Below are 24,233 nucleotides of genomic sequence, written 5' to 3'. Positions count from 1 at the left end.
ATCGTATCTTGCAACAAGACAAATAAAAATAATTTATTTTGGCTCATAAATAGAAGAGCTTATGTTAAACACAGATTATCAACATATTAAATTTGATTTGTGATTCCTCCCTGTCATATTTAGAGTTTCAAGCACGATTACTTCATCAGGTAAAATATTCTTGTTAACTATTTTTGTTTTCTTTCATGGCCAACGCCAATACCAACATTTTGTCCTATATCATCGTCTGTATCATCGAAACTTTTGAAGCCTTTTAGAGGTGAAAAGGTTGCCATTACTATATACGGACATTGATACTTTTTATGCTAATAGTTAAAATGACAGATCCTAGTTTTTAAACACTACGGCCTATTAGAGTCGTCGTTTATAATTAAAATCAGACATCAGTTACAATTTGTTTTTTAGATTATCCATCCCCGTTATCATGTTTTGAAAACTACACAAATATAATATACCTGCAAATTTTAAATGAGTGTCTGAAATATTTCATCAAGGTAGTAAACATACATCATATCATTTATCAAATGGTTGCTAAGTAAGTAAGCACCCAGCCTCTAAGGCCTGGATAAATGAATATTTAGCTAAACTCATGCACGATAAACCGCGAGGACAGTGCACAAAATTATCAGAATGTGTTGTGCAATCTACAATTCAAATACAAGATATATAGAAGAAACTATTTACAACCGCACAATATTATTGATACATTACATATTTTTAAACAGGATAAGCTAAAACATACACACAAATAACACGTAAAAACATTCAGATTGAAGATTTTCTTTAAGGCGACAACCAGGTATCTGAAATACATGTACATGTATATGTATAAAATTTAATTTAAAATTACATAAACAATATAAATAAGCCCAATACGTTGGTAAAGTAATTCAACAATAACTAGCCACATCTATTTCTAATATTGTTAACTAATAATGTATGTATACAAGACAGCCATAAATTAAATAAAAGAAAAATATAAGAACGATTTACCGTCCCAATAATTTTCACCTTCAGATAACATTATCAGTTCCACGTTTCAAAATAAAGACTGACTTTATACAATATCCTAAAAATAATCAGTTTTATATGCCCACATCCTTTAAATGATCGAGCATATACGTGTGGGTAAACCTGAATACTAAAAACGGGCCGTCTTGTTCTCCAAGATAGGCTTTGAAGAAGAGTTTGAGGACAATAGTCAAACATGCTATGCAAGGAAAATGAGTTAGTACAGTGTACGCTGAAACGAAATATTATCCCAGTTCCAAGTTACCTGCCTATTGTTTAAGGGACATTCCTGAGTTTGCTGCACTTTTTAAGATATTATCGACTAACGGAGACTTTTTAACGATTGTAATTACATATCAAATATATTTTTCTGTATAACTTATTAGTGGCTGTATATTAAAGGTGTTTCTGATCGTTCTAATATTAGTACTAGGTTAAATATCATTTTATTTCCTAAAATATATTTTTTTCATACGTACGAAATTATTTGAAAACACAATCCAGTTTTGTCTTCTTACCAATATTAAGACGACCAGAAACACATTGAATATACAGACACTGATATTCTAAACAAGAAAATATATTTAATATGTAAGTTTAATCGTAGAAAGATTTTATTAGTCGGAAACATCTTACAATGCAGCAAACTCGGGAATGTCCCTTTAATATAACCTAACAAAGGATAAAACAAAACATTAGTTACACAATAAGGTGATTGTTGGCTAATTCTGCAAATAAAACCCCCTCAAACCAACAACAATTATTACAGATTACCACAGTTATATCTAGAACTAATTTAAAGGCAATTGTCAAACAAGAATGTCCTGTGATAATCCCCATCGTTATCATAATCAACATCATCGGCGTCATCATCATCACTGACGTCATCATCATCATCGATTGCCCTGTGCGTATGCCTCATGTTTCTGAAGGGACCATACGATTTCCTTAGTCATACTAAGAGATTTAAGGCGAACCTGAAGAGCGAAATCAAAAACACCAAATACGAAATAATAAGTCACAATTTAAAGCACGTCGTGGTTAACACACACACACACGCACGCACGCACGCACGCACGCACGCACAAATATATATATTATTACCCTCGTGTGTTTCGGGATTGTCATTATGATATATTAGGAACACAAATTATATTATGCAAGCCTCTGGGGAGCATATTATTTTTGTTCTTATTATATGATATTGACGATACCGAAACACCTAAGCTAACACAACGTGTTTTTTTTTTTTTTTTTTTTTTTTGGTAAGCTATATACGCAACTTTAATTCCAGTCCGCCATTATTCGATGTTCAAATGACTTAGGATTATGTGACACGGTGTCTTTTTGAATGGAAATGACGTTAAACCTGAATGACGTCATTTTGGATATCCTTAGGTCTCACTACACAGTTCACTTCCGGATGAGAGTTCATTCATCACGGTAACACTATAGTTCCTAATTGTGACATATTGGGCCAGTTTCTCGTGCTCGTGCTAAGTAACACCAGGTTATCGTATAACCTTAGGTTAACCCGGGGCTACGTAACACGCCGAGCACCTTAGCCTGTAGCCGTGGACTGGCGGCTTTTCACATGCTTGGGTTATAGACATGTTACGAAAACCACGGGTTTTGCATGGGTTATCTAAAGAGTTCGCGGAGTGCATTTGCAAGTTGGGGTCACTGTCAGTGCAATTGCCCGGGGTGGTGGTGAACATTTTAGTCCCCCAAAGGGCCGACATTTTTAAGAATTTCGGGGACATGTCCCCCACCGACCCTCACCCCCACATAATTATTTTTAATGTTCAGGCGTCCAAAATGCGACATTTCTAACCTTCCTAATACAAGATATGCACCATTCCACAGACAGGATAGCACATACCACGGCCTTTGATACACCAGTTGTGGAGCACTGGCTGGACCGAAAAATAGCTCAGTGTGTCCACCATATGGGATCAACGCGACGACCCACCGCACCATGAGCGAACGCGCTTACCACTGAGATACGTCCCACTCCCCATATGTATATAGTTGTTTGCAAAGTTTTGGTCCATCGGTATTTATATTCATACCATGTTTCAGTTAAAATGGAACCATCGGGGGCGGATCCAGGATTTTCTGATAACTATGCAAATTGAAACTTTATGATGTAATAAATTCCAATAACAACTCAAATATTAATATTTATACATTAACTATTCAAAAATAGTTAAACAATGCAAATACCTTGTTTCTAGGCAAAATACAATAAGCATGGCCATCGTATACACTTTCCAGATATCCACTTACGAGATTGATTAAATGTAAAGCCGTTGGTCGCGTTAACCGATACTGTTTTAGAAATTCAACATCATCATACATGTCTAATAGTTCCAAACGGTCCCTGAAAATACGTTCACGCCGCATGGCTCGCCGATATTGGCGTAAAAAACGATTACCGTGCCAAAATTGTTCCATCTCAAGCAGAAAACCAAGAGAAAAACCAGCTCGATAGCAGGTTTATCGCGCAGTGCAATTGTAACCTGGTGTTAGCCTGATGTTATTGAAACCCGGGCACGTGAAACGTGCAATCTAAATAACCCATGGGTTAACCTGAGGTTAACCTGGGGTTTCCATAACCCTCTGATAAACCCGGCACGAGAAACTGGCCCATTGTGTTTCATATATTCACTTCTAGTAATTGAGGAAAAATAAAAACAATTGGTCTTTTTTCTGTGGTAAGCCTTGTGGCTGGATTGTGCCCATGTGATATTGTGCATTAACTTTTTGGGACATGGTTGTATAGCGCAAGCGCCGGTATGTGTGAATTGGTTCCTAAAACAGCTGTTTGACGTCATTTCCATTCAAAAAGATACCGCGACACAAATTCTTACTTCATTTGAATAAATAGTAATGGCGGACTGGCATTAAAGTTGCGCGTACAGTTTACAAAAACACGTTGTATTAAGATTCCTAATACATGTATATGATATTGACGAAACTCTGGTAATACCCTCTCTCTCTCTCTCTCTCTCTCTCTCTCTCTCTCTCTCTCTCTCTCTCTCTCTCTCTCTCTCTCTCTCTCTCTCTCTCTCTCTCTGCATATATATAATCCATTAAAGGCTCCTGTGATAGGAGATATCGGTTCTTTTGTTACGTCACTGTCTATGTTTCAGCATTAAACCGATCATTAGTGACGTCACACCACTGTCGATCTACCACTGCCAACTATAGTGACATTCAACACACATTACTGACATGATAATGGATAATAAAAACGAATATCCCCTCGTGTCTTGTGATATCATAATTTATCAGCACTCGTTGATAAAAGTATAAAAATCGTGCTCATCAATTATGAGATCACAAGACTGGGGAGTACTCTCTCTCTCTCTCTCTCTCTCTCTCTCTCTCTCTCTCTCTATATATATATATATATATATATATATATATATATATACATATACATATATATATATATATATATATATATATATATATATATATATATATATATATATATATATAAATGTGTGTGTGTGTATATATGTGTATGTGTATGTGTGTATATATATATATATATATATATATATATTACCGTTTAGATAAATTTCATGCATTTTGATTGGTCAATAGCCAATGCATACAAGTGCACCGTGTCATGTGCGGGAAAATACAGAATTTGCCGGGGTGTACGAAATGTCACGTGACTTGCTCAACTGGTTGTACGAAAATACAAACGGCGGATGAGACCGACGAAAATTTCTCCGACACGCCTCACTAATTAAATTTGTTAAAAGTCTTGAATTCATTATGAATGGGAATACCACAATTCGGTACATTTTATTTTTACCGTTTATATGAAGATTTCTTGAGCACGTTTGGCCAAAAAATGTGCTAGATTTAGTTTCTTCGCGTATTAAAAGCTAACGCTAGAATATAGCATTGCGTAATCAGTTACCGTGTTAGAACTTGTACTAATTATCACGAACATATTTTAAGTAATAATTTGACATGCTGTTTTACAGGTTCTACAAGTTAGTACAACACAACACAATACGATTGCAACATAATCATAAACGTTTAAAATACGCAAGATAATAAGGCGCTATGAGCTGTCTCCCTTTGCGAAACAGGCTTCGAAATAATTCCAGGGTAAAACCAACAAACAAAAAAACACAAAAAACAAAAAAAACCCAAACAAAACAAACAAACAAACAACAACAACAAACCGCCTCCCCCCCCAAACCCCCCCCCCCAACAAACAACAACACAAAAACAACCCAGTAATACCTTGCAGAGTTATTTGTTAACACAAAAAAAATCAATATATTTTGAGGAATTTGATGATATGCTATGTTATTAAACTTAAACTGAAAATGTGTGTGCATTTTGTTTAATTTTGTTTGAGTGTTAGTGTAATGTTTGTTTACTTATAAAAACATATCTAAAAGGCAATAAATTCATAACCCGGGTTTTTGACAGGGCGTACGGGACTGCGCCTCAGGAAATACAGATTGTGGATGGGCGTACATTCCCGTACGCCCTGTCAAAACCCCACGTAACTAATAATATATAGCTATATAGATAGATGGATAAACATATATACATACAGACAAACACATGTGATAGTGTTTGTATATAGTTTTAATTGTTTTGACATGTAGTAAGTCTAGGTATTGTCATCTATAATAATTATTTTGACATGTAGTAAGTCTAGATATTATTATCGATTACTCGGGTATTGAGATACAGATGTGCATTTCTTGCATGTGCAACTGTAGGCACGTGCGTTGCGCCTTCTATTGTTCTCTTGGCTATATAAACTCTGGTTTGTAGGACGTTTGACTACGATATAATGCTCGGTTGGATTCGCTGCTGGAAGAGGGGAAATATTCGGTTCTTGTAAGTTTGCATTTAACTTTAATGTGATTTATGAAGTACTTGTAGAATATTGTAGAGGTCTTTACAGATGTCTTTAAATTAAAGTTTATACTAATACATACGCTTAGGTAAGGGAGTGTGACTATATTAGACGGGTTGGAATGTCTATATGCTCATGTAGACATGTATTGAAGAATATTATATTTATTACATGTATTTGAAACTGTGGTCAGTTTATACCTGATTATTAATAGTTATAATTGCATAGTTGTACGATGATTTATTTCTAATTCAGATTCGTTGTTTGTGCACGTGATGACGTGACGGATTACTTCGTTACTGGGACAGCTTGGTCCACATACTTGGTATGTTTATGAATAAATTGTATCTGCTATAATTAAGAAATGGTTTATGTGTAGATTATGAAGGTACAATAGTTCATATACTAAAACGCAAAAGAAACGCAGGTCCTGAAAATGCGAAAGAATTGCACTTTGTAAAGCAGTATCTTTGGTGGAATTGAACCTCAACTGTGTTAAAGGACATGGCACACACCCACACCGCAGTCCCACCTGCGTGTCAATTTCATTACCTGTGTGACGTCACGAATTCTCAAAACACGTTGTTTGCACGTGCTGGATCATCCGTATCATGAATCCAGTGCAAACACACTCATTGAAATGCTTATAAAGCCTACACACCTGGATTTAATCGCATAAATTCAATTTGAGTAGTGACAGACAACAGAATCACATTTTAAAAATGCCGCGACTGACGCAACTCCAGCGAGGGATGGCCATCGGGATGTTGCAAGCCGGACAGACCCGTACTGCTGTAGCCAGACAATTGGGATGTCATGTTTCGACAATCGCACGCCTTTCTCAACGTCACCAAATCACTGGATCTGTGAACGATCGACCACGCACCGGCCGCCCGAGGGTGACAACCGCAGCCCTAGACCGGTACATCCGGGTGACCCACCTTAGGAATCGGATGCTGCCAGCAGCTAACACCGCTCACCAGGTGCGTGGTCCACGTGGTCCAGTGTCCGCCGATACCGTCCGACGCCGTCTGAGGGCAGCAGGACTCCGTAACCGCCATCCTTATGTGGGACCAATATTGACCCCCTCGGCACCGCCAACAACGTCAACAGTGGGCGCAACAACATCAAAGATGGCGACGTGGCCAGTGGCAACAAGTTCTGTTTACTGATGAGAGCCGTTACAATGTTTCCAACGCTGATGGCCGAATCCGAGTATGGCGACGTCGACATGAACGTTACTCCGACTGCTGCGTTCTGCAGGCCGACCGATGGGGCGGGGGTAGTGTGATGGTGTGGGGTGGGGTTCATCATTCAACCACAGAACACAACTTCATGTGTTCAGACAACGCGTTAATGCCGCCGTGTACCAAAATGACGTTATCAACAATCACGTCGTTCCCTTCTTTGCCGCTCACCCACGTGTGCGCTTGCTGCAGCAAGACAATGCCAGGCCGCACACTGCCAGGGCAACACAGGCGTTGCTGGCTCAGCACAACACCCCAACGTTGCCGTGGCCAGCCTTATCACCGGACATGGCGCCTATCGAACACGTCTGAGATGAAATCGGACGTCGCCTTCAGGCTCGCGGACAACCTCAGAATATGCAGGCGCTGGAGGCAGCATTGGTCCATGAATGGAACTCACTCCCTCAGGCATTCTTTCAACGGCTTGTCAACTCAATGAGGAGACGTTGCACTGCCTGTTTGAATGCCCAGGGTGGTCACACGCGATACTGACTTTGACAATGCTACAGGTCGTCTCTTTCACATTTTTAACATGGACCCCCACCCTACTTTATGACATGAAACAATAGCCAAAAAGGAATTCAATCAAAAATTTCCAACACCAATGTGTGCCGAATTGGTGTAGCTCCAAAATAAATGTTGAAATCTTCATTTCGTTTTGTTTTTTTAATATTTTATATCCAATTTAATGAGAACCTGCGTTTCTTTTGCGTTTTAGTATATTATGTGGGTAGATATTTTGTATATTATGATTTTATATTTGACGTTTGTTACGAGGTTATTGTTGACTATTATATGTAATATTAGGATTATAATGATTTAATATTGTGTAATGTATGTTTTGGCATGTATATGAAGTAATTTGTATGTGTATTATATCATACCATTGGATGATTAACATTATATTTTATTATTGGTGTATTTACAGTGATGTTGGTCATAATAATTAATGGATGAAATTATTTGTAATATTTTCAGAGCTGTAAAGAAATAAAGAATGAGAAAATATGAATAAACCTGAGTAACATTCCACCTCGCTGTCGTCTGTCGTCTATTTGAACCCATTATGATGCTGCTACACACACACATAAGTAAACCTGTCCTAGCGGCTACCTGCAATCAGCAGTCAACTGCCGTAACCGGCCACGTGTTTCACTCCGAAACTACTTTTTATATAAATGTACTCGTAATACGCGGTTACCTGTCTTGCGTCTTGTTCTAGCTACAACAGTGGCGGCCGTCTTGGATTAAAATGATGTTGTAGTGACTTAACAACCTGGGAATGAATTCCTGGTGAATGCTAACAAGTGTATTTCAGTTTGTATGATTAAAATTATTTTGAGATCCAGATACATACATCTATTAAAAAAAAAAAAAAAAAAAAAAAAAAAAAAATAGTTACGTTTGGTGCCTCTCGTTTGGTGCCTCTCGGTTGGTAACAACTGGTCAAATTTGGAGTCTCAGCTCATGGACTAATTATTTCATTATATATTATTTATGTTATATTATTATTTTATTTATTATTTATACACACACTGTAACCAGCAATATGCATTCGTAGTATTAATATTTTTACTGTGATGCAGTATCATCTCGTCGTTACCTTTTGACTGCACACACCGAGAAACACGTACTGGGGTAATTAAGTAGTGCCGAGAAGTGGATATTCGTAATTGGTAATTATCGAGTTGTCCCACTACTTAGAATTCATTTTAGGAACCTTTATACAAGCGTATCTGCTTCCCGGGCCATAACGTCTAATACGGGCTTTATAAATTCGGCCCATTGTAATTAAAGGGACATACCCTAGTTTTAACCCGTGAAAATTAACACTAACTTTAGTTAACCTACAAACCTGTAACCCATTTAAAAAAAAAAGTTTACAACTGAATGAAACATGAGTCTGTGACTTTGAAATAGTCAAATACCCTCTAAAAATAGACCAAAACTCGACTCCATAACTCTTACTTCTCAGACGCACGTGTGTTTTTAAAAATATGAGAAATGCATTTTGTGATATTAAAAACACCAGGATAACCGAAAACACTTCGCATGTACGGAAATGGATAATCTAAACAATAAACAATAAACCTATGTAAAGAGTAGTAGGGGGGCCTGTATGGTGCCATGACCTACTTTCCCGTGATCACGTGACCTTGGTAGGAAACATTGGCCTTTGTAGAGGTGGGGTGCAGGTGTCTGACCTAAGGTAGGAAACAATGGCTTTTGTGTAGGAAACAATGGCCTTTGTATAGGTGGGTGCAGGTGTCTGACCTTGGTAGGAAACAATGGCTTTTGTGTAGGAGACAATGACACAATGGTCTTTGTGTAGCAAACAATGACACAATGGCTTTTTTTTTATGTAGGAAACAATGGCCTTTGTATAGGGGGGTGCAGGTGTCTGGTCTCGGTAGGAAACAATGGCTTTTGTGTAGGAGACAATGGCACAATGGCCTTTGTGTAGGAAACAATGGTCTTTGTGTAGGAGACAATGACCTGGGTACAGGTGTGCGATCATGGTGTATTCAATTCAATGTATTGCATATTACCAAACAAACTGGTGTCAGCAAACAAATAAAAGCAAAGAAACAACAACAATTAATAATAACAATATGTACAGGCCAGGTGTAAGTCTGACATTGGTTTTGGCTTCATTGTATAACGTCTACTGTGTTGTTGTATTTTTGTATTCACAGTGGACATAGACGTGAATGTTTTGTCAGTGTTTTATTCTAGACACCCAAAATAATAGCCGTTAAAAGATTTCTCGTGGGGAAGGACTGTAACTGTTTGCTGACTGTTTGGTTTAAAGTGAGGCTTTCATGTCGCCAGACAAAATGCGTGTGTGATGATTTTCATTCATTTGTATTTCTTTAGCACATTGTCGACGTTTTCTTTGTTGCCGTCATTCAGCCATTCATTCAGCCATTCATTCATTCGCTTTATAATAGAGGAGTACTTTATCAGACCTCTTCATCAGCCCTCATACAAAGGCATTTTATTACGCCTCTCCGAGTGTTTATGAAATCAGGTGAACTGCAAAAGACATACCGACGCGTGCCCGTCTTAAGTAGGAGAATAAATTTGTTATGGTATGCACACTGACCGTCAAAGTTTGTTTGTGTTTAGCGACATCACTAGAGGACATTGATTTATGAATCATGGGTTATTGGATGAAAAACATAATTTTGACAGTTTTTGAGAGGAAACCCGCTACATTTTTTCCATGAGTAGCAAGTGATCTTTTATATACACAATCTCATACCCCTTATGGGGCCAGTATTTCATAATTAAACACAAACGTTTTGTGCATGTGCGTGTGCGTGCGTGCGTGTGTGTGTGTGTGTATGTGTGTATGTGTGTGTGTGTGTGTGTGTGTGTGTGTGTGAAACACTACAGCCCATTCCTATGAAGAAAGAACGCGTGACTGCAACTCAACGCTCCAACCTAACCTATGCTCTTTTAACTACATTTTAAACACGAGTATTTCCCAAGAGTACAAACCTTTATAGACAACCAGTGTATTATGTCTGGTATATCAAAGGCAGTGGTATGTGCTGTCCTGTACACACAACTCTTGATACTATAAAGTAGCGGCAGAAATATTAAATCACAAATCTAGTTATAGAGTAAAATACACAAAAAACAAACGCAATGGTTGAGAGAGAGAGAGAGGGAGATGGAGAGAGGGAGAGGGAGGGAGGGAGAGGGAGGGAGGTGGAGGGAGAGAGGGAGAGAGAAAGGGAGGGGGAGGGGGAGAGAGAGAGAGAGAGAGAGAGAGAGAGGGAGGGAGAGAGAGATGTCACACGTGATTAATCCATTAGTGTAAGTCGGCGACACGCGCGCCGCCATGTGTTTAACAAATAGTACGTGTTAACCAAAGGGAAATAGCTGCATTTTTAAACAGAAAATTTCTCTAGAGTACTAGCCTTCGTACAGGGCTTTTTAATTACCAAATGGGTAAATACAGTGATCGATCTAGCATCGATCCCCATCGATGGCCAAATAGTCTATAGCCAACCAGTGCATTATGTCTGGTATATCAAAGGCAGTGGTATGTGCTGTCCTGTACACACAACTCTTGCTACTATAAAGTAGCGGGGTAGAAATATCCAATCACAAATCTAGTTATAGAGTAAAAAACACAAAACAACGCAATGGTTTGGTTTTTCATTTTTTATTTCTAAATTACAATCACTATAGACAACTACACATGCAATGGACACACATTGGGTTACATCGAGAGGCCTTAAGGGTGACACGTGAATAATATGAGTGTTCATTTATCTTCATCTTCGTCGTCCTCCTCATCGTCGGTATCGTCGTCGTCTTGTTCGTCCAAATATTCGCCAATCCATGAACGATACTGATTTAATTTAGAACGAATCTGAGGTCTGAGATCTCTGTCTGGATTCACAAACTGTAGAATTTTTCTCGTGTTGGGGCCTTTGTCAAAGTAATGCATATACGTCAGAAAGCGAGAGTACGTGTCTTTAAATAACTTCCATTGCAGTGTCTTCATGTTTCTTTCGATGGCATCTTGGGACATGTTTTTTTCTTCGTTGCGTTTCCTCTTGCTGTCGAAATAGTCACGATTGATGTCGAATTCACGCTCGATCATCAGACGTACGCCTTCGTTTTCCAGATCGGACGACGGCTCTTCATTTCCCTCCTCGCACGTTTTCATGTGTCGCTGCAAGTCACTCCCGTCTTTAAAGACCAGACCGCACGTATCGCAAGACTGCATCCTCTTGACCTTTTTCAGATAGGGCTCTACCTCATCTTCTTCTTCGTCGTCGTCACTTTCGTATGCCTGGTAGTTTTCTCTTGAATGCGTTTCTTTGCATGCTTTGCACGTAGAGCTCTTTCTCCGACGACATTCGCCGTTACGCTCATGCTTTTATACCATTCGGACGGCCCCGTCTCTAAACCATTAGGTCGAAGGCGCCAATGTTCGGGCGTGGTCGGTTTCAAGTCCACCAAGAGATGTCCGTAGGGCCTGTGGGTAGCTTCCTCAAACCGTTGCATGAAATGACCAGTATTTTCCGGATACATCTGCCGTGCCAAGATTAGGACTTGCTGCTTGTCGATGGGGTTGTTGAACAGTGCCAGGTAATGACAGTTTCTTCTCTGTGTCGGGTCTTTGCTGTTATAGAGGTTCTGGTTGATGGCAATCACCGAGAGGTTTCTGTGATGACTTCCTTCTGTGAACAGGTCGGTGATACGAGAATCTTTTCCAGCTGTAGACATCAGGTCGTCCAACACGATGAGATTTCTGACTCTGGGATCCAAATAATGATCCTTTTCCAAATTCTCGGGTATGCCTTGAACAAATTTCACTCGAGCAACCATTTTGATCGTATCATAGAGAGGTTGCCATCGTTTGTAGAGCCAGATGATGCGCTGAGGAGGCGGCTGGATTTTACCATCCCTTAGCAGTTTGTACAACAAAAATGTCTTTCCACACGACGTGGGTCCCGACACGATCATGGTGAAGGGATGTAGCAATCTTAGGGGATGCTGCTGCTGTGGTGGTGGTGGTGGTGGCGGCTGCTGTGGTGGTGGTGGCTGATGTGGTGGTGGTGGCTGCTGTGGTGGTGGTGGTGGTGGCTGCTGTGGTGGTGGTGGTGGTGGCTGCTGTGGTGGTAGACCTTTAGCATGTTTTTGTTGAAAATGTCTTAACATGGCGTCTCTCCGAGAGAATGTGAAACCACATTCTGAACATGTGCTCTGCATGACGACTCTAAATGAAATGACCATATCTGACCCATATAGTTCCTTTTATAGTTTATTTAGAAATGCTTCTGCAGTTTCGGGGCTTTCCAGCCCGTACCACTTTGTTGTTGTTGTTGTTGTTTCCGTTTCAGATCGGCCTTGGCTTGCTCTACCACCTGTTGTGTTGGGGACACCATGACGACTTTGGGTGTCCGAGGCTTGTTCTGTTCCTCTTTTTCTTTTTTCCATGTAGGGTCATACAGTTCTAGACATCGATCTACACTGTACATCATCTGACTTTTTCCACCACGTTGCACTGGAAAATGAGGTTGAAGTTTACCTTCTGCCTGCAGTTTATAGAAACGGGTCCACTTATCCACGTCGGGTACATATAACTTGTACTGGTCTGACATGTTGCTCCTCTGAAGGTTCTACCTCAAATGACGAGTTTTCCAAAACTATTTTACATATATACCTTATGACGCATAAAGATATGGTACACGAATGTTTGAATGTGTGTGATACGTATGACCAGTGCCCCTCCTCCCAGGCACAAATCTCATCGTGCGAGCTCCCAAAAAACATCGTTACCAACATATTACCCTTTACCAGTGTCACTACCATAGGGACACGTCCAGAGACACACTCATGGACTCAGGACATAACTAAAAAAAGCTGTGTTGCAGTCACGCGTTCTTTCTCCATAGCAATGGGCTGGGAGTGTTTCACACACACACACACACACACACACACACACACACACACACACACACACACACACACACACACACTAGTTACCACCTTCGCGTTTGACCTAATTCAGTCAACACCAGCACACGCGCACACACACACACAAAAGTTTGTGTTTAATTATGAAATACTGGCCCCATAAGGGGTATGAGATTGTGTATATAAAAGATCACTTGCTACTCATGGAAAAAATGTAGCGGGTTTCCTCTCTAAAACTGTCAAATTTATGTTTTTCATCCAATAACCCATGATTCATAAATCAATGTCCTCTAGTGATGTCGCTAAACACAAACAAACTTTGACGGTCAGTGTGCATACCATAACAAATTTATTCTGCTACTTAAGACGGGCACGCGTCGGTATGTCTTTTGCAGTTCACCTGGTTTCATAAACACTCGGAGAGGCGTAATAAAATGCCTTTGTATGAGGGCTGATGAAGAGGTCTGATAACGTACTCCTCTATTATAAAGCGAATGAATGAATGGCTGAATGAATGGCTGAATGACGGCAACAAAGAAAACGTCGACAATGTGCTAAAGAAATACAAATGAATGAAAATCATCACACACGCATTTTGTCTGGCGACATGAAAGCCTCACTTTAAACCAAACAGTCAGCAAACAGTTACAGTCCTTCCCCACGAGAAATCTTTTAACGGCTATTATTTTGGGTGTCTAGAATAAAACACTGTGACAAAACATTCACGTCTATGTCCACTGTGAATACAAAAATACAACAACACAGTAGACGTTATACAATGAAGCCAAAACCAATGTCAGACTTACACCTGGCCTGTACATATTGTTATTATTAATTGTTGTTGTTTGTTTGCTTTTATTTGTTTGCTGACACCAGTTTGTTTGGTAATATGCAATACATTGAATTGAATACACCATGATCGCACACCTGTACCCAGGTCATTGTCTCCTACACAAAGACCATTGTTTCCTACACAAAGGCCATTGTGCCATTGTCTCCTACACAAAAGCCATTGTTTCCTACCGAGACCAGACACCTGCAACCCCCTATACAAAGGCCATTGTTTCCTACACAAAAAAGCCATTGTGTCATTGTTTGCTACACAAAGACCATTGTGTCATTGTCTCCTACACAAAAGCCATTGTTTCCTACCAAGGTCAGACACCTGCACCCACCTATACAAAGACCATTGTTTCCTACACAAAAGCCATTGTTTCCTACCTAGGTCAGACACCTGCACCCCACCTCTACAAAGGCCATTGTTTCCTACACAAAGGCCATTGTCTCCTACCAAGGTCACGTGATCACGGGAAAGTAGGTCATGGCACCATACAGGCCCCCCTACTACTGTAAAGTATAATTTCAGTTATCAAAAACAGCTCTAATAGTAAAAAATATGCCTTAGTGTTTAAAAAACTAGGGTGTGTCTCTTTAAGTCAAGAAGCAACATGACAATTAACGCAAACTAACCAGGTTCACATCTGAACTCAGACCATGTTCCGTCTGGGAGACAGGTTCTGTTACCAACTGGGTGGAAGTTAACATCACACGTGTAGGACAGACGACTTCCTACTTTGGTCGTCTCGTAGGTTGTGGTGAAATCGGGCTTGCCGTGTTCAACAGGTAGAGGGGAGGGACAGACTGAAATAAAAATTAAGTGGGTTTTTTTTAACACATGCACATTGATTTATTAACGTTCGGTTATTATATGAACAACGTGATTCAAGCTCCAAAGTTATTCACAGCATATACGAATGTATATATATATATATATATATATATATATATATATATATATATATATATATATATATATATATATATATATATATATACTTAAATTTCCGTTACATTCATGAACTACAACCCCTACAAACAAATCCAGAGCAAACCAAAAACAAACAAAACAAACACAAAATTAACAAAAACAAAACAAACAGTCGTTTGGCATACGTGCATATTGCAAAATGTTGAAGAAACGGCGCACCGAGAATTCTATCACGGATACATGGACATATGTAATTAATATGATTTGTACACCTTGTCATGCGAAATGATTGCTTATTTTATATATATCTATCTAATCTATCTAATCTATCTAATCTAATCTATCTAATCTATCTATCTTGTCTGTCTGTCTGTCTGTATGTCTGTCTGTCTCTCTGTCTGTCTGTCTGTCTGTCTCTCTCTCTATCTATCTGTCTCTCTATCTATCTGTCTCTCTATCTATCTATCTCTCTATCTATCTATCTATCTATCTATCTCTCTCTCTCTCTCTCTCTCTCTCTCTCTCTCTCTCTCTCTCTCTCTCTCTCTGTCTGTCTGTCTGTCTCTCTCTCTGTCTCTCTCTGTCTCTCTGTCTATATATCTCTGTCTATATATCTCTGTCTCTCTGTCTATATATCTCTGTCTCTCTGTCTATATATCTATATCTCTCTCTGTCTATATATATCTCTCTCTGTCTATATATCTCTATCTCTATAGATATATATATATCTATATATCTGTATCTCTATCTGTCTATCTGTATCTCTATCTGTCTATCTGTATCTCTATCTATCTGTATCTCTATCTGTCTATCTGTATCTCTATCTGTCTCTCTATCTGTCTCTTTGTCTCTCTATCTGTCTCTATGTCTCTCTGTCTATATATATCTATCTGTATCTATCTCTATCTATCTATCTCTATATATATCTCTATATATATCTCTATATCTCTATATAGAGGTTATTACCAGAGTGTTTTTCGGTATCGTCAATATCATATATTCCTAATATATGTTATTGACGATACCGAAATACACGAGGGTCATAATCTCTTTATCATATAAGCTCAAGCTTAATACAACGTGTTTTTGTAAACTGTACACGCAACTTTAATTCCAGTCCGCCATTACTAGATATTCAAATGGCGTAAGAATATGTGGCGCGGTGTATTTTTGAATGGAAATGACGTCAAACTCGAATGACGTTTTTGGGTTATACCTAACGTTTTTTGTTTTCTGAACACTGGACAGCTTTCAGTGTCAAATTGCCATTGAAATGTTTTTATTTGATGACTATGAATGCATACGTCAATCATGGAGAGTCACCCAAGTACGTTTGCTTACATGTCAATAAACCTGCTGCCGAGACCTCGACTAATTTACATCTAATTTGCAAAGTTATCAAATTCTTAAAGTATGTGATCTAAAAAATATCACATACTTTGATTGCACTGAAAATGTAAGATATGATATATATATATATATATATATATATATATATATATATATATGTGTATGTGTATGTGTATGTGTATGTGTATGTGTATGTATATATATATATATATATATATATATATATATATATATATATATATATATATATATATATATATATATATATATGTATAACCAAACAAATCTATCAAGTTTCAGCCATGACGTTTTCTAAATCAACATTTACTCATCAACATGTATTATGATTTTGCTAAATATATTATACTCACAAAGCACAAGTTGTCATAACATGCAAACAATGCACCGGTTGCTATCTAACATATCCACAATGCGTCAGTTACCAACGAAACAAAAATCTCTTTAAATATACTGTTAAAAATAAGTATGGGATATTCCATTTCAAATATCAATAATTATAGAATGAATAGAGATATAAAACTCAACATAAGTGCACGATTTGCATTAATGTTCCCACTCAAAGAGTATAAAAAAAACCCACCGAACCGATTGTCTTGATCACAAATAACATGACGTGATGTTGCATGTGCGAAGGGTGCAATATAAAATTGAAGACTTAGTTTGTGCGTACGTTGTGCACACTGTGGCAATATTATTTCTTGTTTGTTACTGCAACACTAAATCATAACCTTGCTGTCACATTCTTTACAACATTGTGTAGCTTTTAAACAATGCGACGTCTCCAACGTCAGGAACGTCTCAAGGCTGTAGGCATGCTCCAAGTTAACACCACCCGGCGAATTGTGGACCGTAGACTTAATGTGTCGCAATCAGTCATTAGCCGAATGTGGGCCCCGATATCGACAAACCAGAAATGACTGATTTGGAGTAGGGTCTGTTATGGTATGGGGTGGCATCACCATGCCTGCCAGAACCCAGCTGCATATTGCTCATGGGAGGGTCACTGGACAGTACTACCGTGACAACATCATTGCACCGATCGTTGTGCTCTTCGCACGTCTGGCTGGATGGCATTTCTTTTTACGACGACAACGCCCGGCTCATACGGAGTCTACTGGTGACTGCATACCTGCAGCAACAGAACATCACCATACGTCCGTGGCCAGCCCTAAGCCCAGACCTTTCACCCACTCAGCACATGTAGGACATCATCGGACGATGTACGTCAACGTCATCCAACAAACTTGGCGTAATTAGGCGCCACTCTCCAAGATAGTGTGTTTCGGTATCGTCAATATCATATATTTGGATTACAAATTATATTATGCGCCATCTTTGAAGTACTTTTTCTGTCTCAATTTCAACCTGCCACGAGGCTTCCCGAGTCCCAGTGTCGAATATTTTACCATCGACGGGGTGTATTGTAGTTTAATCCCACATGACGACATTATTTTTCTTGCATCCATTTTGTGAATAAATTATTATTTTACACTTTCTTATATTGATCATTTTATCATAGATATGCTACATTATCTTATTTGCCGTGTTTTTTTAATGTGTTAAGTAAAATTTAACACTAACTAAATAAATAGCATTTAAAATGGAGGTTTTCTTTTTCTTAAACATTTCAATCAAAACCTGTTGTCTAATGACAACACAGCACGAATTCTCATACTGCAACAGGTTTTCTTGACTGTTGGTACCAAATATGAACACATTACTTTTGGGTGGTTGGCGGTAGACGTAGCCCAATGGTAAAACGTTTGCCCGATGCGCTGTCTGTCTAGGATCGAGCCCTATTGGTGGGCTATTTCTCGTTTCAGTGCAGTGTGGTAAAACGCTTACCTGATGTGCTGTGTCTAGGATTGGCCCCTATCGATGGGCTATTTATCGTTTCAGTGCAGTGGTAAAACGCTGTCTGTCTAGGATCGAGCCCTATTGGTGGGCTATTTCTCATTTCAGTGCAGTGGTAAAACGCTGTCTGTCTAGGATGGAGCCCTATTGGTGGGCTATTTCTAGTTTAAGTGCAGTGGTAAAACGCTAACCTGATGCGCTGTCTGTCTAGGATCGAGCCCTATTGGTGGGCTATTTCTCGTTTCAGTGCAGTGGTAAACCGCTTGCCTGATGCGCTGTCTAGTCTAGGATCGAGCCCTATTGGTGGGCTATTTCTCGTTTCTGTGCAGTAATAAAACGCTTGCCTGATGCGCTGTCTGTCTAGGATCGAGCCCTATTGGTGGGCTATTTCTCGTTTCAGTGCAGTGGTAAAACGCTGTCTGTCTAGAATCGAGCCCTATTGGTGGGCTATTTCTCGTTGCAGTGCAGTGGTAAAACGCTGTCTGTCTAGGATCGAGCCCTATTGGTGGGCTATTTCTCGTTTCAGTGCAGTGGTAAAACGCTTGCCTGATGCGCTGTCTGTCTAGGATCGAGCCCTATTGGTGGGCTATTTCTCGTTTCAGTGCAGTGGTAAAACGCTTCCCTGAGGTGCTGTCTGTCTAGGATTGACCCCCATCGGTGGGCTATTTATCGTTTCAGTGCAGTGGTAAAACGCTTGCCCGAGGCGCTGTCTGTCTAGGATTGACCCCCATCGGTGGGCTATTTCTCGTTGCAGTCAGTGCCAAGCCGTATGAACGGCGGATCCCTGTTGTTTTTATTCCAATTATTATTATTATTATTATTATTATTAGTATTCCTCCTTTTGTCCGGACAATTCCCCCCCCCCCCCAAAAAAAAAAAAACCCAAACAAAAGCAACACAAAACCCCCAACAACCCCCCCCCCCAAAAAAAAAAAAAACAACCCAAAAACAACAACAACAACAAAAAAACCCAACAACAACAAAACAACCCCAACTGAAGATCTACAAGAAATAAACGAGCAACTTGTGTGTCCAATGACAAGTTAACCATCTTGAATTTATAAAATATTTTAAAAACTGCTTGAAACTGATGTTTCCCTGACAGTGCTGAATCAAACGCAATGAAACTTGACACACGCAATGAACTGGAGAGGTGAATTGCAAAACATGAAAATAGATGACGGCGAACAGGGAGGTTCTGCGTTTTGATGGCTATGACGTCACTACAACAGTCAACAATTTTACAATAAAGTTAAGACAACGTCGAAAATATGGTCTCCGGTTTTACTTTTATTAATTCTTGTTAATAAATCTGAACGACAAAACCGCCATCCGCGATGCAGAGATGAATGGGAATTTGACATAATAGTGTTTGATTCCATCAATTTCTATCTAGTGCCTCGTTAGTACGACGACGGCTTCTCCCGAGAGGGAAGGAAGGAAATGGTTTATTTAACGACGCACTCAACACATTTTATTTACGGTTTTATGGCGTCGGACACACATATATTGAGAGAGAAAACCTGCTGTCGCCATTTCTTGGGCTACTCGTTTCGATTAGCATCCAGGAATCTTTTATATGCACCACCCCATAGACCGGATAGCACATACCACGGCCTTTGATGTACCAGTCGTGGTGCACTGACTGGAGCGAGAAATAATCCCATGGGCCCATTGACGGGGATCGATCCCAAACCGACCGCACATCAAGCGAACGCTTTACAGCTAGGCTACGTCTCGCCCCCTCCCCCCTCCAGAGAAGATCCCGCTGGCACCGCCACAAATACGACTGCATTTCGCTGACCAGTTTACTAAATCACAACTGGTACAGGACAAAGCTCATTGGAATAAATATAGCTGTATATGCATTCACAAATCACTGTCATAATAGTGATGATATCAGGTGTTCGCGAAAGGTGAGCATACCCTGTCCCACTGGTAACGCCCGTCATGAGTATTGCAACTACAGCTGTTAAGACCGCCACTTCATCTAAAACGATGGAAACATCAATGTGCAAGAGTTTTAAGATATCCATCTGAAACTGTTGTCTGACGATTTCACATGACAGATGGGTGAACAGGTTGACATGTTATCAAAATTCAACTGCGCTTTAAAATAAATAAATAAATAAATAATAATAAAAGTAAATAAAACCCCCAATAATATACATAAGCATACGAGGCAGGGACAAGGGGAGGTGAAAAATGCTTACCCTCAGGGCTGGAGGAAATCTTCAAATTCGGGCAAAAGACGATAGACATATTCAAGCAAAATTAGCTGGCCTCAAACCTTTTCACCATATATTTCCATCATTCGACCCACACTATTAGTTGTAATACATGTTAAAATGCATAGCTATTCGTTTGCAACCCTATTTAATTGTTTGGCAGTAACGTTGATATGAATATAATTTATGTTATTATTTCGATTCAGGCAGGTTCGTTTAATTCGGGAAACAATCATCCTATCCCCCTAAAGTAATGGGCGCCCGTTACATTGATAGTCAGTATGAGACACTGACTATTTACTATTGTTGGGCAGCGTATTACAAATGCCCACAGGGTGAGTTTAACGCATTCTCATACGAGGTGATAACACGAGGTGACCAGCTTACAGATATACACAAAACGCTGAAATGGACCAACAGGTGAGAGATATTTCACATGGCAGTAAGCCAGGGAAGGATTTGAGGAGAAGAGGACTGCACCGCATCAACATTGTCTCGGATGTTTCTAATTCAAGTTTAATGTTGGTATTCCTGTTAGAACACATCGCAAACACACACCCCTTTCGCACAACCATAGAACCGCCACCCCACCCCTTTCGCACAACCATAGAACCGCCACCCCACCCTTTTCGCACAATCATAGGACCGCCACCCCACCCTTTTCGCACAATCATAGAACCTGCCACCCTACCCCTTTCACACAATCATAGAACCGCCACCCCACCCCTTTCGCACAATCATAGAACCGCCACCCCACCCTTTTCGCACAATTATAGAACCGCCACCCCACCCTTTTAGCACAATCATAGAACCGCCACCCCACCCTTTTCGCATAATCATAGAACCGCCACCCCACCATTTTCGCACAATCATAGAACCTACCACCCTACACCTTTTGCACAATCATAGAACCTGCCACCCTACCCCTTTCACACAATCCTAGAACCGCCACCCCACCCCATTCGCACAATCATAGAACCGCCACCCCACCCTTTTCGCATAATCATAGAACCGCCACCCCACCCTTTTCGCACAATCATAGAACCGCCACCCCACCTTTTTAGCACAATCATAGAACCTTTCGCACAATCATAGAACCGCTACCCCACCCTTTTCGCACAATCATAGAACCGCCACCCCACCCTTTTAGCACAATCATAGAACCGCCACCCCACCCTTTTCGCATAATCATAGAACCGCCACCCCACCCTTTTCGCACAATCATAGAACCTGCCACCCTACACCTTTCGCACAATCATAGAACCTGCCACCCTACCCCTTTCACACAATCATAGAACCGCCACCCCACCCCATTCGCACAATCATAGAACCGCCACCCCACCCTTTTCGCATAATCATAGAACCGCCACCCCACCCTTTTCGCACAATCATAGAACCGCCACCCCACCCTTTTAGCACAATCATAGAACCTTTCGCACAATCATAGAACCGCTACCCCACCCTTTTCGCACAATCATAGAACCGCCACCCCTCCTTTTAGCACAATCATAAAACCGCCACCCCACCCTTTTCGCACAATCATAGAACCGCCACTCCACCCTTTTAGCACAATCATAGAACCGCCACCGTACTTACACACTACGACGCATTTCTTCGAGTACCTGCTAGTCGGTTCGCAAACTTCATTCTTGGAACAAGTGTTGTTTTCACAAGGACCAGCTATTCTCTGATAAATAAATAAATAAATAAATAAATAAATAAATACACAAGGTTTCTAGTATCAATCGGGTCACTTCTTATATTGCAGTCGTAACTGTAGACGATATTTTGTGTTAGTCCCGCTTATTGGTTGTTACCATTAGATATATTGATATTTACTACATATTACACGTATTATTGCAGATTTTGATATTTGTTGACGGTCAGTCGTCTATGTTACTTATATTACAGTTATTGTCGTAGATTTTAATACTTGTTGAAGTTTGTCTTCTGTATTAATTACATTGCAATGGTAACTGTAAGGCACTTAATGAACGCCAGTTTTTTTTATATCGTTTATATTAGTTATTATTGTAAATGTTTATACTTACTGAAAACAGTTTTGTATATTGGTTATATTAAAAGTATACTGCATACACATAAGCGTACGAGGCAGGGGGCGGGTAAATGTCCCCAAGTGCTGGAGCAAAACGTATAATTATACAGATATTTCCATCATTCTACACTCAAAAGTAGTTGTAATACATGTAAAAATGCGTAGTGATTCGTTTTCAACCCTATATAGCTGTTTGGTAGTAATACTAATATGATTAAATTATTTGTTTTCCAGATTCGGGCATTTTCGTTTAATTCGAGAAAACCTATGTTACAGTTATTGCTGTAGACAAATTACATGCACTTAAATTACAGTTACTATTGATTAATACTTACTGAAGGCCAGTCCTCTGTATTGCTTATATCGGTTCCAGTTTTATTAACAACCGAATTCCCGGCTTGTTCGATTGTAATTGAAAAGAGTTTACATTTTCCACTGGAATGCTTAAAGCTGAACGATTTGCACATGTTACGAAGCTTGCATCGTGCCGCACATTCCACAAGTCCAGTGACTTCTATAACGTCTATACCTAATTCAGTTATATCGTTATCCCTTCGTAAATATTTAAAGTTATCCAGATTTGTACATGTTCGTACAGAACCATTAACGTGCAAGAAAACATCGACCAAGAAAGCCGCTACAAAAAACACAGTTTTCATCTTTTATTTGTGTGTCCATACGCAGTTTTGCCTATTCCCTTAACATGACATATGTTAAATATGTTTGTCCTGTTAATCACTACATGTGGTTAAACACAGAACGTATGGTGAAACAATGAGATGATAATCAAAACTACATGTATATACGTTTTACAGCTGCAAAACATATTTGGATGTTTGTTTACTAACGGCGGTTTCTGATTTGTTAGCGAGAGGCAAATGGTTGATACGCTAAGGCAAACGCTGCAACCAGTAAGCTTTGAAAACAATTGTCTCAATTGTCTGTATGGCCGTGCACTAAATTATGCATCAGATACTGGAGAAGATTCCTGTGTCTACGCAGTGGATGGGACGCAGCCCAGTGGTAACGCGCTCGCTTGGGCTATTTCTCGTTCCAGCCAGTGCACCACGACTGACATATCAAAGGCCGTGGTATGTACTACCCTGTCTGTGGGATGGTGCATATAAAAGATCCCTTGCTTCTAATCGATAAGAGTAGCCCATGAAGTGGTGACAGCGAGTTTCCTCTCTCAGTATCTGTATAGTCCTTAACCATATGTCCGACGCCATATAACCGTAAATAAAATGTGTTGAATGCGTCGTCAAGTAAAACATTTCTTTTTGTTCCTGTGTCTACGCAGGCTAGTTCGGATTGGCACACAGAGACTCCCTTTCAAACACGCGCGCCAACA

General features: G+C 39.8%; 1 long non-coding RNA gene across 1 annotated transcript; it reads right to left on the bottom strand.

Annotated features, from left to right (window-relative positions):
* Positions 1-1,431: 1,431 nt before the first annotated feature.
* On the bottom strand, positions 1,432-23,343 carry LOC121389990. Its single transcript, XR_005960141.1, has 4 exons — positions 23,218-23,343; positions 22,423-22,513; positions 15,076-15,246; positions 1,432-1,988 (listed from the first exon to the last, which is right to left on the bottom strand). It is a non-coding gene; the product is annotated as an uncharacterized LOC121389990 (long non-coding RNA).
* Positions 23,344-24,233: the final 890 nt, after the last annotated feature.

Source organism: Gigantopelta aegis, chromosome 1 (assembly GCF_016097555.1).
Source record: "Gigantopelta aegis isolate Gae_Host chromosome 1, Gae_host_genome, whole genome shotgun sequence".
NCBI classification, from domain to species: domain Eukaryota; kingdom Metazoa; phylum Mollusca; class Gastropoda; order Neomphalida; family Peltospiridae; genus Gigantopelta; species Gigantopelta aegis.
The sequence above is the reverse complement of the archived record's forward strand: the minus strand, read 5'-3'. Positions and strand labels throughout refer to the sequence as shown.